Source organism: Oncorhynchus tshawytscha, linkage group LG30 (assembly GCF_018296145.1).
Source record: "Oncorhynchus tshawytscha isolate Ot180627B linkage group LG30, Otsh_v2.0, whole genome shotgun sequence".
Taxonomy (NCBI): Eukaryota; Metazoa; Chordata; class Actinopteri; order Salmoniformes; family Salmonidae; genus Oncorhynchus; species Oncorhynchus tshawytscha.
The window spans coordinates 19553056-19580527 of record NC_056458.1 but is presented as its reverse complement, the minus strand read 5'-3'; the positions used below and the strand labels follow the sequence as shown (position 1 = coordinate 19580527).

The 27472-nt window shown below is 41.2% G+C and overlaps 1 protein-coding gene across 2 annotated transcripts in view; it reads right to left on the bottom strand.

The window, feature by feature from the left end:
- LOC112228590 (nuclear receptor-interacting protein 1) overlaps nt 1-26771 on the bottom strand; it is a 62300-nt gene extending 35529 nt beyond the window's left edge. Inside the window, exons 1-2 of one of the 2 annotated variants that reach the window (XM_024394040.2) lie at nt 26502-26771; nt 18158-18268 (exon numbers count right to left, since the gene is read on the bottom strand). The gene's annotated coding sequence lies outside the window, so the exon portion shown is untranslated. The remainder of the gene's footprint in view (nt 1-18157; nt 18269-26501) is intronic. The other variant, XM_024394041.2, reaches the window with a different exon arrangement.
- Nucleotides 26772-27472: the final 701 nt, after the last annotated feature.

The window sequence follows — 27472 nt, the reverse complement described above, 5'->3', positions numbered from 1 at the left end:
AAATCATCAAAAGTTTCATCATTTTAAAAACACTATGAGATTCGTGGAATACGTGGGGAGCATGAAAATACCCTCCCTAAAAGTGGTTTCGCTTTGAAAATCACAGTGTTTTTCATTTTTAATCCTACCCTGTGATGTCTTAGAGAAGCAGAGACATTACAAATCTCAGATAATTTTTTAGGACCATTTTATGTATTTTTCTAACCAAAGATAATAGAAACTGTTTTCACATTATGTAGACGCTGGTTTGGTGCTGGAGATAATGACTCTGAGGTTGAAAAGGGGTGGAATTGAACTTTAAACACTGTTAAACAGTTCAAATAAACAGTGTAAACAAGCACTACTACTATTCATCACAACACTTTAATACGAGATTCTCCTCAGACCTGGTGGCCAGCCTACTATAGATCCCCTGTGGAGGACAAGACTAAAAGCAGACTACAGTGTAGAACCTATCCTCCACAATGCCTAAAATATTCATTACAAGCAGACCTGTTCCACATAGCGAAATATGAGTGAGAGCTGCTGGACTGTCTGAATATTGAATTGGTCCAAAAGCCCAATAAATGGATAAGCCCTGATTTCAAGTTCCAAGGTCCCAGCTCAGCTCAGCTCCCTACAAAGTCAGACAATTATTTTGCCTGGGCTTTTTGGAGACATAAAAGATGCCAAGTAAATTAATAACAGTGTGTTGATATCAATACCAATAAGACCTATAGTGAATGTAGCACATATTTTACACGGTTTAAATGGGGATATGACAGGAATCAGTATGGGCTGGAATTGCTAACTTGTCAATCTCACATAACATTAAGGGCCTTCTTAATTAAGCCACTCAATATAGAAATGGAGATGGGGGGATTGCCTTGGATGTAAGATGATGACATCAGATGAAAGCTTACACACTACCTGTCTGTGTACATACTGTAGATACTGTAAATTCCATCATGATTCGTCACCAGCCAATTAGGACACTGAGTGCATTCTTGCAATTGGGTCATTGCAGCAAGCCATGACACCCACCACCTCAGATTGTTCTGAAAATCGTTTCTGTAGTTAGAAAGAGATAATATTATTTCCTTTAAATTCAATGTGATCTCTGAGAAGTTAATTGATTGCACAGAAATTGGCCATTTTCTTTTGTAGAACTCATATATTATTCAAAAAATATAGTACCTAACATCCAATTTGGACCAAACTTTTTTTATTCTAAAAATTAGTAAGAAATTAAGTGGTCAAAAGCCATCCACGGACCCTCCACACTCCACCTCAATCCCACCCCAACAACGAGTATATAGTATCAGTTCTCTATGTTTGACATGTAAACTCAGAAAAAAAAGAAACATCCCTTTTTCAGGACACTGTCTTTCAAAGATCATTCGTAAAAATCCAAATAACTTCATAGACCTTCATTGTAAAGGGTTTAAACCCTGCTTCCCATGCTTGTTCAATGAACCATAAACAATTAACCTGTGGAACTGTCGTTAAGACACTAACAGCTTACAGATGGTAGGCAATTAAGGTCACAGTTATGAAAACTTAGGACACTAAAGAGGCCTTTCTACTGACTCTGAAAAACACCAAAAGAAAGATGCCCAGGGTCCCTGCTCATCTGCGTGAACGTACCTTATGCATGCTGCAAGGAGGCATGAGGACTGTAGATGTGGCCAGGGCCATAAATTATCAATAAATTATCAATAAATTGCCATGTCCGTACTGTGAGACGCCTAAGACACCACTACAGGGAGACAGGATGGACAGCTGATCGTCCTCGCAGTGGCAGACCACGTGTAACAACACCTTCACAGGATCGGTACAGCCGAACTTCACACCTGCGGGACAGGTACAGGATGGCAACAACAACTTACACCAGGAATGCACAATCCCTCCATCAGTGCTCAGACTGTCCGCAATAGACTGAGAGAGGCTGTACTAAGGACTTGTAGGCCTGTTGTAAGGCAGGTCCTCACCAGACATCACCGGCAACAACGTCGCCTATGGGCACAAACCCACCGTTGCTGGACCAGACAGGACTGGCAAAAAGTGCTCTTCACTGACGAGTCGTGGTTTTGTCTCACCGGAGGTGATGGTCGGATTCGCGTTTATCGTCGAAGGAATGAGCGTTACACCGAGCCCTGTACTCTGAAGCGGGACTGATTTTGAGGTGGAGGGTCCGTCATGGTCTGGGGCGGTGTGTCACAGCATCATCGGACTGAGCTTGTCATTCCAGGCAATCTCAACGCTGTGCGTTAAAGGGAAGACATCCTCCCCCTTCATGTGGTACCCTTCCTGCAGGCTCATCCTGACATTACCCTCCAGCATGACAATGCCACCATTCATACTGCTTGTTCTGTGCGTGCTTTCCTGCAAGTCAGGAATGTCAGTGTTCTGCCATAGCCAGCGAAGAGCCCGGATCTCAATCCCATTGAGCATGTCTGGGATCTGTTGGATCGGAGGGTGAGGGCTAGGGCCATTCCCCCCAGAAATGTCTGGGAACTTGCAGTTGCCTTGGTGGAAGAGTGGGATAACATCTCACAGCAAGCAACTGGCAAATCTGGTGCAGTCCATGAGGAGGAGATGCACTGCAGTACTTAATGCAGCTGGTGGCCACACTAGATACTGACTGTTACTTTTGATCTTGTCAGTTGTGATTGCAGTAATCAAACGCTATAACTGGAGACGGAGGGGGGAACAGAGACGCTTATAGGTGGTAGTACTTCACAGACTCCCACTACTGTAGGCCCTCCCTCTGTGTGTGTGTGTGTGTGTGTGTGTGTGTGTGTGTGTGTGTGTGTGTGTGTGTGTGTGTGTGTGTGTGTGTGTGTGTGTGTGTGTGTGCGTGTGTGTGTGTGCGTGTGTATTTTTCTCTCTGTGTGATGTAGGGCTAAGGAGTGGTGAAGAGAGTTCCTCAGTGCTCAGCTTGGGGCGTATAATCTATGGTTCATTTGCAGCTTTTCTCCTCAGTTTGACAAGCCGTTTACAAAACGGAGCCTCTCCCGCTGACCCAGTTCTGAGTGGCTGCCTCTGCCTGCATCTCGCAACAGCCAGGGCCCTGCCTCCCCATCATGCCTTGCTCTGCTCTGCTCCCTCTTCTACAGTCTAACTGACGATCAATCCGCCACCCTCTGCCTTCATGAACTGTGGGAAAAAATAGGTCGCCCTGACCCACTTTTCTTCCTTTTTTTCTTCTCTCCCTGAGACCGTGCTAGGAGTTCTGCAGCATATGATCAAGGGAGACAGAGAGAAAGAGGGGGGGCTAGGGCTGTGGTGGTCATAACATTTTGGAACATCTATATTTTAAAAAGTCGAATAAATCCACGTAACCATCACAATAGATCCATTATTTATTTATTTTAGACAGATCGAAAGAAACATGATATGAAGAAAATGTAGTCTATTTCAGAAGAACAGAGTAGCATACTCTGAGTTGTTCTTATGTCAGGCCCTGATCTGGCTATGCCACATGGCTGTGGGCTACACTAGTTCATTTTAGCGGACAAGATTTTCTTAGAATTCCGTGGCATTATTTGATATTATTTTATAGTATGAAGAATACAATTGAACATAGCTGAATAAAATAGAAAGTATATTTTCTCCAAACAATTTGAGGGAATGCACATGTGGCCATTCTGTGTTGAGTGGTTAACAAAGAAACAGGTACTACTATATGCTTCATTTAGAGTTATTTATGTAACTTTAGTTGTGATACAAATGTTGGGCTATATGTTTTGATTTTTAATATATTTTAAGGCTGCATGAGATGCCACTCTAATGGTGATTTGAAAAAAAGTTGCATGAAAGGCATGAGCTCTGCTTTGTTTTTTTGCACAGGCTGTACACACTTTATCAGTCTCTCACTCACAATTTGACAAGCACTTAATAATGCCTCAAATTTTCCGTCTGCATCCCCTTTGTGTGGCTATAAATCCCCCTAAAAAATCCATGCCTTTTGCGGCCAGTGGCCGTTCCCTTGGGCTGAATATAATCATTATAATTCCCTTCTTCCGGTTGCGTGCTGAAGCATCTCTCACTCACATGGCTCTCAGTCACGTGATCGGGTCTTTTGACAAGTGACACATTGGGGATGCAACTGCACGCGTTCCTTCTCCAATTCGGAGGCGCATATTGAAGATATTGGAAGAACTGTCCACATTTACTTTTTGTCAGCCAACAAGATGAGTAGGCCTAAGGAACAGCAAAAGCACTAGCGTATATCAATCTACACAAGTTTACCTTTTCTATTCTGTGAAAGAAAAAAATATTCCAAACATAGTCTGGGACAGTTGTGGGATGCGATAGATCCCAAATTAATACAACCACTAGCATCAAAAAACCTGTTTTAAGCAACGAGCCTGACACAATTGATGAGAAAGTTTAGCTTAAAATGTTGTTAAACTATTAGGCTATTTCTTCACTTTATAAGCTCAGCAATGCGCACACGGCAGTAAGAACAAATGTTCCATTAGCAGGAAAACACCATTCTCAAAAGAGACCACAAATGAATGTAATGTTTTTATTATAAAAGGTGCATTTTTGCATTTTTATGGTGAAAAGTATCTTCCCCAAACTTGAAATTCACATGCAGTTTATGTTTAACAGTTAAGCTCTACACCCGTTGTAACGTGGATTAATGTGTCATTTTAAGACGTTATTTGGCCACTTTAGATACAAACCATATCAAAACATATAGGCCTATGGGCAAGTCTACATGAGATGTGCGACTATGATTTGAAAAGTTGCAAAGAAAAGCATGAACTGTTTCTTACCTTAAGCTGGGCATCATTCACAAGTGATAATATATCATTCACAAATGATAGGCTAATATTGTCACCCATCACACTATTCTTGATTTAATCTTGTCTTTACATATACTAAATAATATATATGTGTGAAATTAGTTTTGATTTAGAATGGACCATTATCATGCACCTGTCTCGAAACAGGGGCAGAGGGAAAAAATACATGTCATCTATGCACTTATAGCGAATGGAGGACGCTTTTCCTGTGTTTAATTTTCATGACAGCCAGGTATGCTATACTTCTGTTGTAAAAAGAAGCAATGTGCTTCATTTTAGGAAAGTTGAGAAATAAATTTAGTAGCCTATGGAAAGCTGATGGGATCCTCCTCTTTTTTAGTGACCAATGACCATCAGCAGCATCAGAGCTTGGAGAAGCCTAATTACCGTGACTAAACAGTCACATGGAATTTGACTGCTCTCATGACTCGTGACCGCCGGTGTGGCGGTAATACGGTCACCGTAACAGCCCTAGGAAGGTCAGACTGGGAGAGAGAGAAAGAAAGAGAGACAAAGAAAGAGACTACCCTCCTGAGCCCCAGTGGTTGTGAGATCCCACTTCTGTGGCCTTTGAAACGGAGTTGACCCTTATCAGCTTGGTGAGACCCTTACTGTATGTACAGTAGGCAGAGCAATCCTCCCACGCCTTCATTAAACAACTAGCTACTGCTCCCAAGGCACAAACATTAGCCAATCTACAGTGTTCACCAACACACACAATCACAAACACACAAGCAGACGCACACACACACACACACACACACACACACACACACACACACACACACACACACACACACACACACACACACACACACACACAGTCTTACACACACACACACACACACACACACACACACACACACACACACACACACACACACACACAGTCTTACACACACACACACACACACACACACACACACACACACACACACACACACACACACACACACACACACACACACACACACACACACACACACACAGGCACACACGCACACAGGCACACACGCAGACACACACGCAGACACACACACACACATACTCACCCATCCCACCCCTCCTCAGCTAAGAGGTGAACATTAGCTCATCTATTACTCAGAATGTTAAATGGGATCCTTTGCCTTATTTAAACACACACAGTTTTTTTACTCATTTATCAACAGCCATTATTAAGGTAGCTATGGAAAATGTGTTGTAGGTGCAACATAAGACAAAAAAAATGACAAGGGTTTGAGTGATATGACTAACTTGTGCCTCCAAGTGGCCACACACCTCTACAAAGTGTGCACATTTCCCAAGTAATTTTAATGCACTTTAATGACTCAAAGAAGAGTCTTCAACCAACTAGGGCTGGGCGATATGTCCCAAATATCATATCACAGTATAAAAAAAAACCTAGTGTGGCAACACATACACTACACACATACACTAACTGTAAGGCAATTTTTTTGAGCTCTCCTAGCTGTGCCGTTGAGGAACTAGAGCAAGCACTTGTAGTTATTTTGTTTGGGACACAACCTTGCATCCCTGCCATCACACAATTAATGTTGTTGTTTACGCAATCCAAACATGGTCCATTATAAATCAGAATCTGGGTCAGGTGGGCATCATTTGAAAGCTTGTTCTATTGTCAACATGACTAGCTAATTAGAAAATACGATATTGCAGTGTTGGGCTTTCACATTGCAATTCAGGAAACAATATCATAATTTTGGTGCGCATGAGTGCCAAGGTCAGATTAAGAAATCATATCCCAGTGTATGGCTCCTGAGTGCCGCAGTGGTCTAAGGCACTGCATCTCAGTGCTAGAGGTGTCACTACAGACCCTGGTTCAATCCCGGGTTGTATCACAACCGGCTGTGATCGGGAGTCCCATAGGGCGGCGCAACAATTGGCCTAGTGTCGTCCGGGTTGGGGGAGGGTTTGGCCAGGTTAGGCTGTCATTGTAAAATAAGAATTTGTTCTTAACTGACTTGCCTCGTTAAATAAAGGTTGGAAAATAAATCAATAACAAAAAATAGCACAATGCCATCTTGTAACTACATAGTGATCATAAATGCTGACACTGTATATGATGTAAGTTTTATGATATGGACATGTGCACATGGACTCACAGGTGTTTGGCTGCTTGTATGACATCAAAGCAGTATTTATTATAATCCTCAATGTCTCATCTTCAAAATACATCGAGTCATCTTAATTTAGAGCATTCCCCTTACTCAGACAACAAAGCATTTGCAAAAGTTGCCCAATTAGCAGGAGGGATGGGGGCAACTTGTCATGCGCGGTGCTCAAGTTCAGAACAGCTGTCAGTCAAAACCCATACAGAGCTGTGAAACGCAGAGGCAGAGGTCTGACGTCATGTATAGCATGTTACTTTACAGTCACTGCATTCCAATTTAGGCATTTAACAGTGGCCAAATCTGCCATTTTCAACCTGTAGGGTACGGGTGTAAATGATCAACGTTAAAATATTGAAACTAAATTGAATCATTAACATTATATATCGAGGATATAAAGATCTCCACACATCATCATTGTTAACAGTTGAGAAAGAAAGTGCTGATTACAGAAATGATTGCAGTTGATATGCAGCCATTGTCAATGGCCTACTTGAGTTGTGAGGTAATTTGCTAAATGAAGGACTGCAACTGTCCAAATGTAAATGTGTAGAATTCGGGGAAATTAGCTTTAAAACTGCAACATTTTCTCTTCGCCAACAAGAGAGGTGTGACCAGTTTGGGGTTACATGGATTGCGAGGTGGGGGTTTGTTACTATGCCGATTAGTTACATTATCCATCCAGACTTTTGCCACCTAGGAAATTTGTGTGATCGGACCTTCTCAAATAGTACTTAAGTACCCCTATATAGCAGTTTGCAAAAAAAAAACTAAAATAGATGAAAAGCATCTATTCCAAAGCTGCAGCTTGTGGTTAGAACACATATTTCCATTTAATCAACCAGTCCATTTTGAATTTGTCATAAAGCGGTCGTGATTTGGCAAGGAATGTAGTTTGTCTACAGTTTTGTTTGTGTATCCCATCAGTTAGATATGTTTTTATAGGCAGTAATTTTTTATTTAAATACCAAGAACATCTTTCTATTTGTCACATTCCTGCCTGACACTGTCACTGTGGGTCGCGACAACTCATGATATCTCCACCCACCCACGCACCCACGCAAACACACATTCAATGCCCTTAAGAAATTGTTCATACCCCTTGACTTATTCCACATTTTGTTGTGTTACAGCCTGAATTGAAAATGGATTACAATGATTATTTTTCTCACCCATCTACACACATCCCATAATGACAAAGTGAAAATATGTTTTCTAAAAAATAAATACAGAAATATCTAATTTACATAAGCATTTACACCCTGAGTCAAAACATGTTAGTATCACCTTTGGCAGCGATTAGAGTCTTTCTGGGTAAGTCTCTAAGAGCTTTGCACACCTCGATTGTACAATATTTGCATACTATTCTTTTTTAATTTTGTTCAAGCTCTGTCAAGTTGGTTGTTGATCAGTTTAAAGTCTTGCCATAGATTATCAAGCCGATTTAAGTAAAAACTGTGTCACGTTCTGACCTTAGAGAGACGTTTTATTTCTCTATTTGGTTAGGTCAGGGTGTGATTTGGGTAGGCATTCTATGTTTTCTATTTCTTCGTTTTTGACCGAGTGAGGTTCCCAATCAGAGGCAACTGTCTATCATTGTCTCTGTTTGGGAATCATACTTAGGCAGTGGGTAATTATTGATTTTCTGGGTGTGTTTGTGTACGCCACGGTTGCGTCACTTTCGGTTTCTGTTTACTTGTTTTTTTTTGTGAAGGTTTCAATTTATTAAAAAAATGTGGAATTACATGCACGCTGCGCCTTGGCTCATCTATGACAGGTAGTTCGAAGACAGTGAACGTGATAAACTGTAACTAGGCCATTCAGGAGCATTCAATGTCATCTTATTAAGCAACTTCAGTGTATATATGGCCTTGTGCTTTAGGTTAAAAAAACTCCCTAGTCCTTGCCTATGACAAGCATACCCATAACAAGCAGCCATCACCATGCTTGAAAATATGAAGAGTGGTACTCTGTGATGTGTTGTGTTGGATTTACCTCAAACATAATGCTTTGTATTCAGGACATAAAGTTAATTTCTTTGTCAAGTTTTACATTAGTGCCTTTTGCAAACAGGATGCATGCTTTGGAATATTTGTATTCTGTACAGGCTTTCTTCTTTTCACGCTGTCAGTTAGGTTAGTATTGTGGAGTAACTACAATATTGTGAATCCATTGGGTGGCAGGTAGACTAGTGGTTAGAGCGTTGGGAATCCCTAAGCTGACAAGATAAAAATCTGTCATTCTACCCCTGAACAAGGCAGTTAACCCACTGTTCCCCTGTAGGCTGTCATTGTAAATAAGAAATTGTTCTTAACTTCTTGGTGACAGGGGGGCAGTATTGAGTAGCTTGGATGAATAAGGTGCCCAGAGTAAACTGCCTGATACTCTGTCCCAGATGCTAGTATATACATATTATTATTAGTATTGGATAGAAAAGACTCTGAAGTTTCTAAAACTGTTTGAATGATGTCTGTGTGTATAACAGAACTCATATGGCAGGCGAAAACTTGAGACAAATCCAACCAGGAAGTGGGAAATCTGCGGTTTGTAATTTCATTTAAGTGATTGCCTATCCAATATGCTGTGTCTATTGGGCCAGATTGCACTTCCCAAGGCTTCCAGCAGATGTCAACAGTCTTTACAAAGTTGTTTGAGGCTTCTATTGTGGAAGGGTGTCAAATAAGAGCTGTTTCAACAAGTGGACTAGGCTGAGGCCAATCAGTGGTTCACAGCGCGGTCACGCGGGCGCGCCGTTCCTTCTTTTTCCTCTGTAATGAATACACTATTGTCCGGTTGGAATATTATTTAAGATTTATTATAAAAAGACCCTAATGATTGATTGTAAACATCGTTTGACATGTTTTTACAAACTGTAATGGAACTCTTTTGACTTTTCGTCTGGATTTTGCGCTCGCCAATTGTGCCTTTGGAATAGTGAACTAAAGGCGCGAACAAACTGGAGGTATTTGGACATAAATATGGACGTAATCGAACAAAACAAACATTTCTTGTGGAAGTGGGAGTCCTGGGAGTGCATTCCGACGAAGATAAGCAAAGGTAAGTGAAGATTTATAATGCTATTTATGACTTTTGTTGACTCCACAATTTGGCAGGTAACTGTATGGCTTGCTTTTGTGGCTGAACGCTGTTCTCAGATGATTGAATATTGTGCTTTTGCCGTAAAGCTTTTTGAAATCTGACACAGCAGTTGCATTAAGAACAAGTTTATCTTTAATTCTATGTAAAACATGCATCTTTCATACATATTTATGTTATTTGGCTCTCTGCAATTTCTCCGGATGTTTTGGAGGCATTTCTGAACATGGCGCCAATGTAAACTGAGGTTTTTCGATATAAATATAAACTTGATCGAACAAAACATACATGTATTGTGTAACATTGAGTCCTGGGAGTGTCATCTGATGAAGATCGTCAAAGGTTAGTGATTAATTTGATCTATATTTCTGCTTTTTGTGACACCTCTCTTTGGTTGGAAAATGGCTGAATGCTTTCTGTGACTAGTTGCTGACCTAACATAATGATATGTTCTGCTTTCGCCAAAAAGCATTTTTGAAATTGGACACTGTGGTTGGATTAACGAGAAGTGTATCTTTAAAATGGTGTAAAATACTTGTATGGTTGAGGAATTTTAATTTTGAGATGTCTGTTGTTTTGAATTTGGCGCCCTGCAATTTCACTGGCTGTTGGTGAGGTGGGACGCTAGCGTCCCGAACGATCCCAGAGAGGTTAACTGACTTGCCTAGTGAAATAAAAAAAATTGATCCTCAGTTTTCTCCTATCACAGCCCTTAATGAACTCTGTAACTGTTTTAAAGTCCCCATTGGCCTCATAGAGACATCTCTGAGCATTTTCCTTCCTCTCTGGCAACTGAGTTAGGGAGGACGTCTGTATCGGTGTAGTGACTAGGTGTATTGATACACCATCCAAAGTGTCATTAATAACTTCACCATGCTCAAAGGGATATTCCATGTCTGTTTTTTTATTACCCATCTACCAATAGCTGACCTTCTTTGTGAGGCATTGGAAAACGTCCCTGGTCTTTGTGGTTGAATCTGTGTTTTCAATTCACTGCTCGACTGAGGGACCTTACAGATACTTGTATGTGTGGGGTACAGAGATGAGGTTGTCATTCAAAAATCATGTTAAACACTATTATTGTGTCCATGCAACGTATTATGTGACTTGTTAAGCAAATGTTACCTCCTGAACTTATTTAGGCCATAACAAAGGGGTTGAATACTTACTGACTCAAGACATTTCACATTATATGGTATTGTGTGTATACCAGTGACACAAAATGTAAATTCAATACATTTTAAATTCAGGCTTTAACACAACAAAATGTGGAAGAAGTCAAGGGGGTGTGAATACTTTCTGAAGGCACTGTAATTCTTCAATCTTCATTAAGCTGCATTCAGTCATGGCTGGGTTCTTTAATATTCCCCTGCATTAGCCATGTTCCTCAGTTAGCAGTAGTGACAACAGCAACACACTCCCCTTGTCCCTTATTGGGACCCTCAGTTTTATCTCTGCTAACATGATAATTTGTTTTCACAAAGCACTAATCAATACATTGCCAAACCTATTGAATCCACTCAGAGATGGGATAGCTAGCTATATGTTAGCATCTCTTTGCCTATGTCTCGCCCCATGTGTCATGCAGTGAGTATGCAAGCATACTGTATATAGAGACAAGAGTGATACCGGTGGATGCAGCAGCGCGGTTGCTACGCCATGTGGTTGCATACATACTGAATAGCATTAGCCTTTACCTGACATCCTACTTTAAAAGCAGAGAGAGGAGGTTGACCTGGTGCTTAACTTTCAGCAGAAGTGCCAAGCCTCTGCATGCTAATGGTTACCTACTGTGCTGCTGCACAGACCTGTTGGGTAGCCTCAGAGCACAGTCATCAGCATGAAGTCTGCTGCTGTTCCACCTTTCCCTATGCTTGGCCTAGCCAAAAACACAACATAAGACACTTCCTCTCCAGAAGAAAAAACATGAAATGTATCACTAATGTGAATGTGCAACATCAGCAGGTGAGAACTGAGGAACATGGCCTTATTCTCTTGTGGGTTGAATGTGTGTCAGATGTGTTCATGGGGCCTGTGAGGGTTGAGGGGAGGTGAGGTTTCCTAGGAAAGGCCAGTAAGTGGAACAGTCTAAACCTTTTTGGGGTGTATGTAGGTCAGGCCTGGTCTCCTCATAACCACCAAGGTCAACGCTGCTAAATGGAACGGCAGGTGTCTTACACAGAGCGAGACAAGAGAGCAAGAGGGAGAGAGAGGGAGATGGACAGACCTGGCTGGGCTAAACCACATCTCTCTCTTTCCCTTTACCAAGTCGTTCCACCTAAAAAACACAAGAAAGAGAATTTCGACACCCACCACCTCAGATTGTTCTGAAACGGTTTCTGTAGTTAGAAACAGATAAGATAAGCATTCCTGCAACATTATTTTGTTGAAAGATCATTTCAACTGTGAAAAATGTAACTCATTGATTGCACCCAAATTGGCCATTTTAATTTATTAGATTTGTATAATATTAAATAAATATAATACCCAATGTCCAAATTTGAACCAAATCTCTTCTTAACAATGTTTAAGATCCAAATAAAATGGTCAAAGGTTTTTCTGAGAAATTAACCATTGGAGTCGCTTGCATTGTCCCCCATAAATGAATGTGAAAGTACCAGGTTTTGCCCACTAGATGCACTGTTCCCTCTATTGCCACACACGTATATGCTGGTCTGTTGTGTTTATTGAATGGATCACAACATTTTTCTCTGGACAGGGAAAAAATATCACCAAATTCACAAAAAAGACACAAAAAAAAGAGTCTGAATAAAGAGATGAATGCGCACACAAACATAGAGAACTGATATTGTATACTGGCCATTGGGGTGGAATTGATTTGGGGTTTGGGAGGGTCCGTGCGTGGCATTTGACCATTTATTTGGATTCCTCACGTCTTAATCATTGTCAAGAAGAGGTTTGGTCCAAATCGGATGTTGGCTACTTTATTTATTGAATATTATATGAATCCTATAAATTGTTTCATTTCTCAGAGTTCAAATTGTCTTTGAACAAGATAATGTTACTGGAATGCTTATCTTATCTGTTTTTAATTACAAAAACCATCTCAGAACAATCTGAGATGGTGGGTGTCATGGCTTGTTGACATTAAATGGAATGACTCAGCCCGGTCTGTTCCATCTCTATACATGTAAACACAGTGACACAAGGACTGTTAGGCTGCTACAGCTCTCTTGTGCTAGCTAACAACCACAGGTGTGTGTGTGTGTGTGTGTGTGTGTGTGTGTGTGTGTGTGTGTGTGTGTGTGTGTGTGTGTGTGTGTGTGTGTGTGTGTGTGTGTGTGTGTGTGTGTGTGTGTGTGTGTGTGTGTGTGTATGCGTGCACATGCCTGTCTGTGTACGTGTATACAAAGCATGTTACACAAGCTGTACATTGGCATCAGTTTGTTAGCTACTCTAGCGCTAGCCCCATTCCCAGACATGTAAATACAGTTACACAAGCTGCTGTGTGTTTGTGCAACGCTAATGCTAAACCTTGACGGGAAACAAGGTTATACAAGCTAAGGGTTACTCATGGCCTGCGAACCCTACATGTAAACACTTCTATTAAAATGTCTTTCTGTCTGTCTGAGAAATACTTAGGTTACATTCTGAAAATAACCCTGTATGTTACACACATCTGTTATAACTCAAGTATTACCTTAGGAAACACAGACGTTCCGCCAACTCTGTTTTGTTTTGAACTCTTCATAAAGCTTCCCTTATTCCATAAAAAAAGACTTCTAAATAAAAATCCAACCCTTGATCCAAAGTCCAATAACCTCAAACCATCGCCTGTATATGTGGAGGTAAAGAAAAGGGAAGAGGTAAAGAAAAGGGAAGAGGAGAAAGGAGGCAGAGAGAGAGAGAAAGAGAGACAAAATACTGAGAGTGAGAAATTCCTGCCTAATGTATCATTACACACTTCATGGGAATCATGGAGTTTCATTGGGATGTGTTAATGTGGTGTTAAGACAGCGATAAGGTTGATCCATTCACTAGGCAGAACATATATTAAATACATCAGGGGGGGGGGACTATAATGACGATTAAAAATACTCTGAAAAGCAGTCAGCTCTATTAAAGAAAGACGGAGTATGGTACATACAGCAGGTACATTTTTATGAGTGGGACAGCTGCTGCTGCTGTAGCCGAGAAGAGGACTGACTCAAGGCAACTGCAATAACATGAATCCCCCCAGCCAGCTCATTGAGGACATGAATCACTTTAGTCACAGACTGACCTTCAAACTGACACATCCTGGGATCGGTGATCGAGAGTCGAGACGATGACTAATCCTGCCTGACCTGCCATTGGCTGCCATTACAATGAAGCATGCAGGCCCCTGGGCTCAGGGGGACTAGTGGGGCTGCCGTTTGTTTGCTCCAGCTCAGATCATGACAGGAGTCATCCGAGGGGTAGAAATTAGGGGAAGCCATGTATCTGCCTGGCTCTGACACATTGACCTCCAACCTGTTTGACCTTGGACTGGCGTGATTAGCCAATAGGACAACCCCTGCAGCTGCATGCTCTGCTTGCATGCTACAGTCAGTCACCCCCTGCCCCCTCTTAGTCACATAAGGACTGTTAATATTGGGAGGGGAGGTTGGGGTGAGGTTCGGTGAAGGATGTCACATGATTGGATCTCCTTCTGGAGAGTTACTTAAAAAGCCTCTTCAGCAATCAGGTCAAGGTCTTAATGCCAGAGGGAGAAAAAGAGAGAGAGAGAGGGGGAGGGGGGAGAGAAAGAGAGGAGAGAGAGGAGGAGAAGCGCTACAGTACACTACTCCTCTGTATTCACAGTTCCTGAAGAGGGAAGGAAGGAAGATCACTAATACACAGGCAGCAGTGGTTCTATTAACAATATTAATCTCTCTGCTTAGTGGACACTTTTATTCAAAGTCAGTTCCATGGTTATCAGTCTCACACATCTTTTTAAAATTTCTATGGCTGCTGGATATTTACTGGCCAAATCCAGGTTAATTGCCTTTACTCAAGGGCAGAGAACAGCAGAGTATGAGCCAGCAATCTTCTAGTCACCAGTCCATTTTCCCTAAGTAATAGGTCATAGCGCTCCCTACAGACATCTTTTCTACTCTCTCAAATGGCCTCTCTTTCTCTCACGCTGCACAGGGCAGGCAGAAAGGCCCTGGGTGTGTACCACACCTCTCTCTCTGTCTGTTTACCAAGGCAGCCCCCTCACCAGGATGCCCACAATGACATTAGTATTTTAACATTATTATCACTACTTTACTAATAAATGTAAAAGCCCAGATCAGAGGTAAAGCCCAGGATGAGGGGGGAGGGAACACGCCGGGGAAATTAAAGAATGCTATTCATCAGTGTGTGAGAGCCTATGCAGTCCAAATATTGTAATGTCATATGAACTCTTGTCTGAAAAGCAATGGGCAACATGTTATATATGTAATTTATCAATTATCACTACAAAATGTGTAAAAACACATTTACTGGTTTGTAGTCAGTAGGTAAAGAAACATGTTTGGATAATTTCTTTAAACACCAAGAAACTGAAATTCTCCCTGTTTTTATATCATCGTACATGTATCTCTCAGTAGCATATCTGTGCGGTAGGCTATACTGTAGCTCTTCTCCTAAACCCCTCTCCAGTCACCACACTCAAAAGAAATGTTGCGTTGTTTGAATGGCCCAAGTGCTGGGTTGCAGTCATTGGGCCACTTAGTTGGGTTGTTTTCTTTAAAAAAATCTAGGTTGGGTTCTTGATGCTGTGTTTTTGCAATATGATGCAGCGGGTCAGATAAGAAAACTGTAGGAGTGGCTTAGTAGGGGTGTGGCGTTCAGATAGTAATTTTTGGCCATCCATGAGAGTAAATGTCATTCCGGTTAATCTGTTCTGTTGTATTGTTATCATATATTAAGGTTAAACACTGACACTTTTGTAGCTTTAACCCCACCTAGAGTTGACCGAAGCACGAAGTAACATAATAAAAAAATTCCCAGTTTTGCATTGCATCCGCCAAAGTCGCATTTACGGATTTGTGGTGAAAGGTGGCAGAGCTAGAGCGGTGTTTGTTAGACCATGAGACAATCCGAAAATCGGTCTACTTAAGAAAACAGCGGTAGCATCAAAAGGGGAGACTCTCACGAACACGATGGTGTTCTCCGTTTTGTTCTACGACCCCCACAAGTGTCACGGGACTCGTCTGAAGGTAACCAGTACCAGTTTAAAATAATGAATGGTATGAAGGTAGTATGAAGGTAGTTTTGTGCCTACCCCAAACAGGGTTCAATATGTGTAAAAAAAGATATACAGTATATATTTCCTAAGCTTTCTTATATCTCCTAGATATAGGACAACAACTGCAAAACCTTGTTTCTTCTTTTTTGCCATTTGCCATTTTTTGCCAGTGTTATTCAATGCGTTTCTCTGGTCTATTAGTAAAGGTCAAATTCAATATTTTATCAAATACTTTTTCAAATCTAATGTTTTATACCTAAAGGAGTCCTAAAATTCAAAATGAAATAGCTAAATTATCCATTGTATGGCCATCTTAAAACAATTCCACACTGTATGTCAGTTTAGAACCCCCCGCGCCCCCAACGACATAGACATTTAAGAATTAATGAGTCTTACACAAGTATATGAGATCTAAAAGAGCCTATGCATATCCCAATGTTGGGAGAGTTACCATTTGTTACAATATGTACATAATAATGTCATTCATTGTATATTAAATACGTAATGTGAAAGCAACGCCCCTAATAGGCCATGCCTCCTGAATAATAACCTATGGATTACATTAAATAAGAGCAAGCATGAAAAGTTTTTAGGTAATCCGCGTTTAGGTAATCCAAATAATCCAACATGTTGGGTTATTCACGCAACCCAAATGGCTGGCTCAAAATAACCAAGCGTGTGTTCTGTCCAATATTTACCCAGCGCTAGGTGACCAAATAACCCAAATTGGATTGTTAACCCAGCATTTCTTTTGGTGCACTCTCCACAGCACAGCCACCCGCACAAGGTGCCCTGTTGCCTGGCAACAGCTCGCCTCATCACTAAAATCCCCAAATCTCCCAGAAGTTATACAATTACAGTTGGTGGTGTGGAGGTGTTGGGGAGTACAGTACATAATAGGGATCGGGTTATTGTTTCTACAGCACTAAAATGGATAAAGGATGTGTGTCTAAAACAAGCAGTAAGTGAGTGAGTGACTGATTGAATGGGGAAATCCCAGCTAGCAGATCCTACTACCACAAACAGACACACAGTCACTGTGATGTCATCAGGATCCTGCTCCATTTGTATTTGGCCCAAGCTCTGTTTTTCCACTCCCTTGGAAGCCATATGACTCAGATTTCAGTCTGCCCATAGATTAAGACAACAGGGTGTGAGTCTGTGTACGTGTGAGCGTGTGTTAACATGAACGATAATCAAAATATTGACCGCCACACTGTGCACTATGAACTCTCTAGTCGGTGCTCCTGGTCTTGGAGCATTACAGCTATCTACTCTAAGGCCAATGTTTTACACAATAAACATTTTCCCGAATGTGCCCCTTCTTGAGGTAAATAAATCTCCCAGTCACAATCCCACAGCACCTACTGTATAGCATATGCACCCCTTCACCTGCCCTCCTCCCTCCTTCCCCCTACTGTCTTCCTGTGCAATATATCCATCATTTATTCATACATTCTAAAAATTCCTCTTTAGCTAATTGACTGGGAAAGTTTCTTTCAAACAAAAGCTTTTAAAAGAGAAAGATATAATTAAGTTGCCGGGATCTCTCTGTCCCCTCCTTGTCCAGGGGGCCAGTCTGGGGGCCTGGGGGACGTGTGCTACTCTGTGCTACTCTATGTAGTGTCAGGGAGTCACATACACCCATGTTTAAAGTAGAGGTGAGCTGGGTAGGCAGGCAAGAAGCGTTACGTAAAGCCTCCCTCTACACAGGCTTTTTGCAGCAGACGCTGTGTCCTTGCTTGCGCTGCTTCAAGGTTCCCATAAGGACAGGCTGTTAAGAAGTTGGGAAGGACAGGGCCCCTGTAATATGATGGCTGAGAGGGAGCGCTGTGATGAGACTGCGCCTGCCTTGGAATTTGAATTCTCCGATAGACAGGCTCATGCATCAATCCCTCAGCTTACAAAGACAAACCACTAACCTTCACCAGGCCGGGGACTCGTCAGGAATGAGTGGCATTTTCACTTAGCCTGGACGGCTTCTTTCTCCCCCAGATCTAAGCTCTGCTCTGCTCTCAGTCCCTCCACATAACCTGGTTAAAATAAGACACAGTTAAGTAACACTCCCCAGTCCGCAAATATCCTCTGGTGTTTCTGACATCATAATCGGACTTTAACCTTTAACCTTTAACTCCTAGCTGTGCTCTTCAGGACTGACCCTGATGACCAGGACACAAGACAAAAACAGGTAGCCTAATGCATTAGCAGCTAACTAACTAGTAACTACACAAGACTAAGTAGCTAACTAGAAGACTTTGGGATAGTCATTATCAAATTCTGTAATTATCAAATGGTGTTATATTGTAGGTCATACTGTAAGTTGTTGAACAGTGTGGCTTTGCTTACAATAACATTATCTTTCCTTTCTGAAGGCCATTTATTGGTCTCCTATTTTCATCCTCTTATTGTGATTTCAAACTGATTGGACACACACCAGTAGCCTATTTGTTGTATCTACTTTGTAAAGCAATGTGAGTCGTGTTTTGATGTATCGTAGCCTATAACTACTTCAGTTAGAAACAATGTATTCTACTGTATTCGTGAGTGTATTTTCCTGTTTCATCTACAGTGCACCCACACACTACCATGCCAGTGGCATTAGCCTGCCCAACTGGCAGTGCTGCAATAGCCACACACACAGTAGGAGAAGCCATCTGCAGCACCTCCACAGCCTGAGGCCACCATCTCAACTTCAGGAGCAGGGAGGGAAAGTCAACTCGGCTCTGCTCCTCTGTTGTGACCACCCCAACCAACCCAAGGAGACAGTCAGGTCTACTCACATCAGCCTGTAGGTTTGGGCTTCTTCAGACTACAACAAAACATGGCCTTTATATCCAAATATCATCAGTAAAAGACAGGAAAGACAGACCAATGGCCACGCACATTATGTTTGGCCTGTGTATGTAACAGTACAAGGTAACTGTGTTCTTCTCTCTTGCTGCCCCTGCATTTGATCGTCACAGTTAGGTTCCACAGCTGTTGTTTCTGAAATTGGGTGCCATGCTTTCATGTGGGTGACATGCTTAATTTATCTGACCTGCATCTCTCCCCTGTCTCCGTGGATCACTTTGGGAGTAATTTCAGCAAAGTATAAATCATTTACAGCAATTGCAAACGGTAAGAATCAATGTGTGTGGATAATTGAGCGGCCCTGTCAGTGCTCCAAGGCCAGGGTGCAGGAGGGTTGAGGTGGGGAGGGGAGTAAGGTGGGAGGGGGGGATGGGGAGGTGAGGTGGGAGAGGAAGAGTTATCCAACAGATGAGCCAGACAGCCAGCGCCAGTCAGTATCTCAGAGGGCTGCCTGCCTGATCCAGCCTCCCTCCAACTTTCATCCCTCCATTTCGTCATTCCACCCTGCCTGCCTCCAGGAGCCACAGCAATAAAAAAGCATTTAGCTGCTCCTGCCATATCATCAAAATGAGTCCCATTGACTTTGGATCCATCCCTCCCTTCCACACCGCTTCCGGATTGGAGTAGATAGCCTAGGAGAGTTGGTGTGATGAGTTGAAAGCATGACCGACATGACATTGTATTTCTACATAACTAATTCAACATCTAGGCCTATTGTTAGCAGGGATTGGAACCGGTTCTGGGAACAGAACCAAAAACCGGAAAATAACAAAATTTTTAGAGGAACAGAATCAGAACCAGAAGTGAACGTGATCTATACTATTCCGGAACAGAGCCATCATTTTAAAAGCATGAGGACCGGTTAATAATGTTATTTTACATTCCAGACTTCCAGTCCCACAAAAAATGCAACAAAGCGCCTATGCAAAGCCCTTACTCTGTCACTCAGAAACGTATTCCAGTGTCTGCCTGCCAGATTAAAATCTTTGCCTGTGCGTGTGTAGGCTACCTGCCCCTCCCCCTCCGAAGCATAGGCTACTCTAGCCTATTGACGTTACAAGCGTGATCCAGAAATTAGGAAGAGAGATTTTACATTTTTATTTTTAAAACCTTTATTTAACTAGGCAGGTCAGTTAAGAACAAATTCTTATTTGCAATGACGGCCTACCCTGGCCAAACCCTCCCCTTACCCGGACGGCGCTGGGCCAATGGAACTCCTGATCATGGCCGGTTGTGATACAGCCCGGGATCAAATCAGGGTCTGTAGTGACACCTCTAGCACTGAGATGCAGTGCCTTAGACCGCTGCGCCACTTGGGAGAGAAGAATGGATTCACTTTTTCAATGCTATTTAAGGATACTATAGTTATCATGTTTCACATTGGATTTATTAACTACAAAAAGGTAAGACGTGTTTTTAAATCTGGTGTCACTCTTCATACACAAGCTTGTTAGTTAGCTAGCTCTGGGCCAACGTTAAGCCAACTCTCAGAAGTTCAAAGACATCGAAGGTTCCTCCATAGAGGTTGTTCCTTCGTACGTAGGTATAATTCTGAGGGCCTAATTCAGATAATGCATGTCATAACAAGATGCCCAGCACTTCAAACCAAGACTCCTCCTCCACCCTCTCTTCCACCCACAAAATGTCCCTATAATTGTCTGTCCATCGTGCATGTAAACAACTATAGCTTGCCCGCTCCATAGCAAGCTGCTCTATCCGCACTGATTGCTGAAGTAATTTAATGTTGAGCTAAATGTAAAAAAAAAAAGAATCTGAGGCTTAACCTTTTATGGCTGTGGGCTAAATCAGGGCCACACAGAGTGTTTCTTGCTCGTCCTAAACAAATCTACTTTGAAATAAAAGTATATACCTCACACACATGGTTATGGGCTTTAAAAAAATAATACACCTGTACCACATCAGATATAGAGATGAAATGTATTACATTTTGAGTTTGCATCCCAATATTACACTTTATATACATTTTACTGGCTGCTCAGGAGGGAAAGGGGAAGTCAGATCTGTGGAAGACATTTGACTTAGTTGTAGAAACTACTGGACCTCAAGAAAATGGAGAGTATAGGAGCAAGCTTTGCGTGAGAATTATGTGTGCCAAACAGTTGCTGTTAGATTACAATATTATATATTTTTCAGACCATTTGGAACAGTGTAAACAACACTAAATAAATAAGTGTACCAGAGAGTCTGTCCTAACGAAAAACAAAAGATATACACAGTACCAGTCAAAAGTTTGGACACACCTACTCATTCTGTCACGCCCTGGTCTTAGTATTTTGTGTTTTTCTTATTTATTTGGTCAGGCCAGGGTGTGACATGGGTTTATTTTGTGTTGTGTTCATGTATAGGTTTTTTTTCGTAGGTATTGGGATTGTGGCTGAGTAGGGGTGTCTAGCATAGTCTATGGCTGCCTGAGTCGGTTCTCGTTGTCTCTGATTGGGAACCATATTTAGGTAGCCTGGGTTTCACTGTGTGTTTTGTGGGTGATTGTTCCTGTCTCAGTGTGTTTGTATTCACCAGATAGGTTGTATAGGTTTTCACGTTCCGTTTCTTGTATTTCGTCGTGTTTATTCTTACATTAAACATGTATCGAACTAACCACGCTGCATTTTGGTCCGACTCTCCTTCGACGGAAGAAAGCCGTTACACATTCAAGGGTATTTCTTAATATTTTCTACATTGTAGAATAGTAGTGAAGACATCAAAACTTTTAAATAACACATATGAAATCATGTAATAACCAAAAAAGTGTTAAACTAATCTAAATATTTTATATTTGAGATTCTTAAAAGTAGCCAACCTTTGCCTTGACAGCTTTACACACTCTTGGCATTCTCTCAACCAGCTTCATGAGGTAGTCACCTGGAATTATTTAATTTAACAGGTGTGCCTTATTTAAAGATAATTTGTGGAATTTCTTTCCTTCTTAATGTATTTGAGTCAATCAGTTGTGTTGTGACAAGGTAGGGTTGTTATACAGCCCTATTTGGTAAAATACCAAGTCCATATTATGGCAAGAACAGCTCAAATAAGCAAAGAGAAACGACAGGCCATCATTACTTTAAGACATGAAGGTCAGTCAATCCAGAAAATGTCAGAAATTGCAACCCAAATAAATTCTTCACAGGGTTCAAGTAACAGACACATCTCAACATTAACTGTTCATAGGAGACTGCATGAATCAGGCCTTCATATTCTGATTGCTGCAATTAAACCACTACTAGAGGACACCAATAATAAGAAGAGACTTGTCGTGTCTTTGTGAGACACAGAGTAGGTGAACTGATGATCTCCACATGTGTGGTTCCCACCGTGAAGCATGGAGGAGGAGGTGTGATGGTGCGGAGGTGCTTTGCTGGTGACACTGTCTTATTTATTTAGAATTCAAGGCACACGTTAACAGCATGGCTACCACAGCATTCTACAGCGATACGCCCTCCCATCTGGTTGGCACTTTGTGGGAATGCCATTTGTTTTTCAACAGGACCATGACCCAACACACCTCCAGGCTGTATAAGGGCTATTTGACCATAAGGAGAGTGATGGAGTGCTGCATCAGTAGACCTGGCCTCCACAATCACCCGACCTCAACCCAACTGAGATGGTTTGGGATAAGTTGGACCACAGAGTGAAGGACAAGCAACCAACAAGGGCTCAGCATATGTAACTCTTTCAAGACAGTTGGGAAAGCATTCCAGGTGAAGCTGGTTGAGAGAATGACAAGCGTGTGTGAAGCTGTCATCAAGGCAAAGGGTGGCTACTTTGAAGAATCAAAATCTAAAATATATTTTTATTTGTTTAACATGTTTTTGGTTACTACATGATTCTATATGTGTTATTTCATGTTGATGTCTTCACTTTTATTCTACAATGTAGAAAATAGTAAAAAATAAAGAAAAACCCTTGAATGAGTCGGTGTATCCAAACTTTTGACTGGTACTGAATAAAGCCTTTATTACAGAAGACTAAAAACTGTTGCATGCTTTTGAATTGCGATTGATTTATTTGTTTCGGATAATTATCCAAAGCTCCCTTTGTAATTTAATTTTAAAACTAAAATGATTGATTGAATTTAAATCATGAATGACTCATAATGCTGTGTGATGACATGAATGAATGATTGATACATTAGCCTATAGAAGTATTGAAATAAAGGGCTAAGCAATGAAAATTACACTTATTGATGACGATCATAATAATCATTTTTATAATGACAATAAGAAGCAGATCAAGAAAAAGGAGGGTATAAGAGCATGAGCTACGTGCATATTATGTGTGACAAACAGATGCTGTTAGATTACAATATTATTTTTCTGCCTGATTGGAACAGTGAAAACAACACTAAATAAATTATAAGCAATTCCAGTCTGTTTTAATGAAATACAATTGTAAAACCTTTATTTCAGCATAGCAAAGATTATAAACAGGCGAATCTGGGAAATTGCTTTATCTGACATTTTGCCGTTGCATGAGGCTTGGTGCTCACGGAATCAGTAGGCTATTAAACAATCACTCAAACAGGCAACATAAGCAAGACATGTCTTATTTCTGTAGATTTTTATGGATGATTTATAAAGCCAGGCACATTTAAGAGTTAGGCTATTAATTATAGACCTAATTAAGTTGGGATTTTCTCTCTCCTCAATTTTCTTAGACATTAAGGCAAGGGCTGTTTCCTCTTCTCGGCTGCATCCACTGCATTGTTCTCAACCCCAATATGCTGGTTAACTTTCCTATTATGCACATAGCAACATAGGGATAGGCGCCAATTTTCCACGCATTGAAGATTATTTTTCAGAACCGCGGACAGCGACCATATCCAACGCGGGGAAAAACGCATTTGTTATAAAATATGAGATTTATTTGTTTTGCACCATTATTTTTTACATATTATAACCATATACAATTTCAGTATCACGTCTTAAGAGTGATGGACTGTGCCATTCCTGTGGCCTCTGCAATGGATTAGTCCACTGAGACAGGGATGAATCAAACAGGTGTCTCGTGCACCATGAAAAAACAAATTTGCGACTGCTCGACTTCTCGGTCAACCAACAGCCTATCGACCAAACAATCAACCAGTCGACAAAATTGGGTTAGCCCAAATTTTAATACATACACTACAGCAAAGATAGTGCATTAATTGCAAAAACTGGAACAACACTGTAACATCCATTTTCGGGGAAGACAGAACCTTGATCTGCTAGACCAGGGTCCAGAGTCCAGTCTTGTGAGCATTCAGCAGACGTAACATAATTTGCATAGTTCTAATTTAAATATCCTCTGATTCTGTGGTGGGATACTGCACATCAATCATCGTCATAGACAACAACCCACGGTTACAGCAAAACAAATTGTGTAGAGTACAGTACACTAGCTCAGTGTAGGAGGAATATGGCTGGCATGTGCACCAGATTAGCCTATTCAAGAGCAAGAACATGTTAAATGTGGAGGTTTTAGTTATCTATGGCTCCAGTACAGAGGACTCTACGCAGCTACCGTTGAACATCCTGTACAAGATCAGGTCAAATAATTAAGTAGCTGAAACAATCCACAAAGGGAGGGCTAAAAGCCAGACCCCCAGACAGGCTGAGTATTTAAACTTTTCAAAAGTCAGCCAAGTTCACTTCAACAACGCTCAGGCCTATATTTGACTAATCCACCCAAGTCTGCTGTAAAAGTAGGCCTAGTACACAATTGAATGTGTTGATGTGTTCCAAATGATGAAAAGTAAACAGGTTTGTTGGTTGTTGGGAGGGACGTTTTGCCAGGGTGGCTAAGCACACCTGAAATAACAATGAGGTCATCCTCTCTCTCTCCCCTGTGACTCCGCTGGCGAACCTTCAACCCCTGACTTTTTGCCTCTCCACCGATCCCATGGTCAAATAGCCTCTGCAGAGTCCCCAAAAATCGAATGTTCCGGTTTTCAGGGGAAATGGAAAGAGAGCCTGTGACAGGACTTCCGCATTTGGGAGTTAACAAGGCGGCACTCCATATTAACTCCTCCTCCACATTTACTGGATTGGCTGAAGAGTGCAGAAGAGAATGTTCCCTGACATTTCTTTTCTAATCAAGACAAGTATGTGGGGGATCTAGTTTAAGGCATTTCTTTCATGCCTGCTACATTAGGTTAATGGTCAAATGCAGCTAGAGGACATCTGGTGATGACTACTTCAAACAGTGGAATAGTTCAAATCCATTCCGCCTGTCAATTGTCAGTAGCCTACTGCTGAGATATTGAATTAAACCATAGCAAACTAAAGAATATATAAGATGTAGATAACTCAATAATAATAATAATAACAATAATAATGCAGTAGTAATACAATGTCACCAGTATGTTCTGTGTAGAAATCCACAAGGCTAATTTACAATCTGTTTTAATGAACTGAATATTGAAAACTCAAAAAATGAAGTGACTAAACTTAGCTACGTAGGCCTACATTATTCCAGACACTGTGCCAATGATGAATGAACATTTGAGGCATGCAATGCCAGACATTTTGTCACCTTTGACAAGGAACAAGGAAGCACAACAGATTAATTGAAAATCATCAGCATCCAGTTTTAACTATGAAGCATTATAATGCATTTATAATGTTAAACTACACCAAACAAAACTCTGAAATGATGACTAATTTGGCTACAATGGAGCAGCCTACGAAAGAGCCAAATTGATATTGACAGTCATAATATCAATACAGGGCCTATTTACTAATGCTCATAGAAATCATATTCATTATCTGTATTAGTAGGCAGTGGCTATGCGCCTTTTACTTAGTACTAGTCCTATGCAGCATTTTAATGCAGGTTAAACTGAGCATGTGTATTTGTGGCCTATAATTTTGTAGGCTATAATTTTCACACGTAGGCTAGACTACAGCGAGGACAGTGCAACAATTGTAACAACAAACACTATAACAACAAATGAACAGTGTCACAACAATGAATGGACAATGTAACAATGTGAGAAAAATACGGAATAACAAAGTAGCCAGCACGAACAAGATACATGATTCGTATTGAGTCATTAGATTTAGGCGACATAACATTGGCGCTTTCTATGGCAAATAGCTATTACATGTCTACGTGCGGTAATGCGTTTTTATAAGGTCGACAAGGAAATAGTCTCAAACTGGCTATAATGTAACCCCGATGCCATTTAACAAAATGGAAACGACATTACCACAGCACTGGCTGGTTTATTACGACTTCTTTACGCAGCGTTTTCACACCGCTATGAGCCCAGAGACTAAGGCTCGAGACACAAACATCATTCAATCCTCAAAAACATGCTGTAAACATGTTAAATCCATGACACACACCCCGTTTGTGCCCTCGCGGATTTTTACAGTCGTTCATTTCACAGCCTATTCTGTACATTTTGCTCGCACGTACCTGCTTGGGTTTGTCTACCCCTCTAGCTGACAGTGGACCACACTCAAGCGAAAAGGTGCATTATCATTCGAAAGGAGGAAATCCTTCGGATAGTCTCGGTGAAAAGGTCGGATTTCTCGAACGCGGGTTAATTATGAAATATTGATGATTTATTCCAAAATGCCTCGGGTTTTGATCGAAGTGATCAGGCTCTGCGACCTGTAGTCGAATCTGACGGAATTGCTTATTCTCGGAATCCCCTTGCGCTCGAGCACTCAGCAGAGGCGACACTCCTCCTCTCTGCCACTGACACCCCCCTTAAAGGAGCCGTTTAAAGGAGCAGTGGCATTATAAACCTATCCCTGCCCCTTTCCAAATGTATCGTTAGACTTCGTGAAAACGTTTGCGGTTTATTGTGTTTAAAAATAGTATACAATCAGTTTTATAGCCTATGGTTTATAGACACTTAAATAATGTGTTTATTAATGTTGTATACATAATTATCAAATAATTTACTGTCAAACTCTTTGCGATCTCTGAAAGACAGCAAGGATGAGATAAAGTGAAATAGAATGAAAATGTAACAATCAGCAACAACAAAAAATAGCACAATCAGGTTTTTATATTAATGGTTGTATTACATTATACTGATAGTCTGGGCAGTTTAGTACAGTATGTTGTAAATTTCCACTATTACTTAGGCGTAGCTCTTTTTTTCTGTGACATAATCTCTGTGGTATCTACTATGATGGCCCACAGACAGTCTTCTATCTCATTTGGCCTTGAACAAAATGTCTCAGAGGACCTGGGGAACATCTTTGTTTTCTGTAATGAATAAAAACACAACATAACCTACTTCTCTTCTGCACAGCCCTTCTTCCAGAGAAACTCTTTTTATTTTTAGACTGGGGGCCTGGAGGGGAGGGTGAGAGTGTGGGTGTGTAGGGGGGCAACGCAGTTCTCCCACCACACTGATTTTCACAATTGTTTAT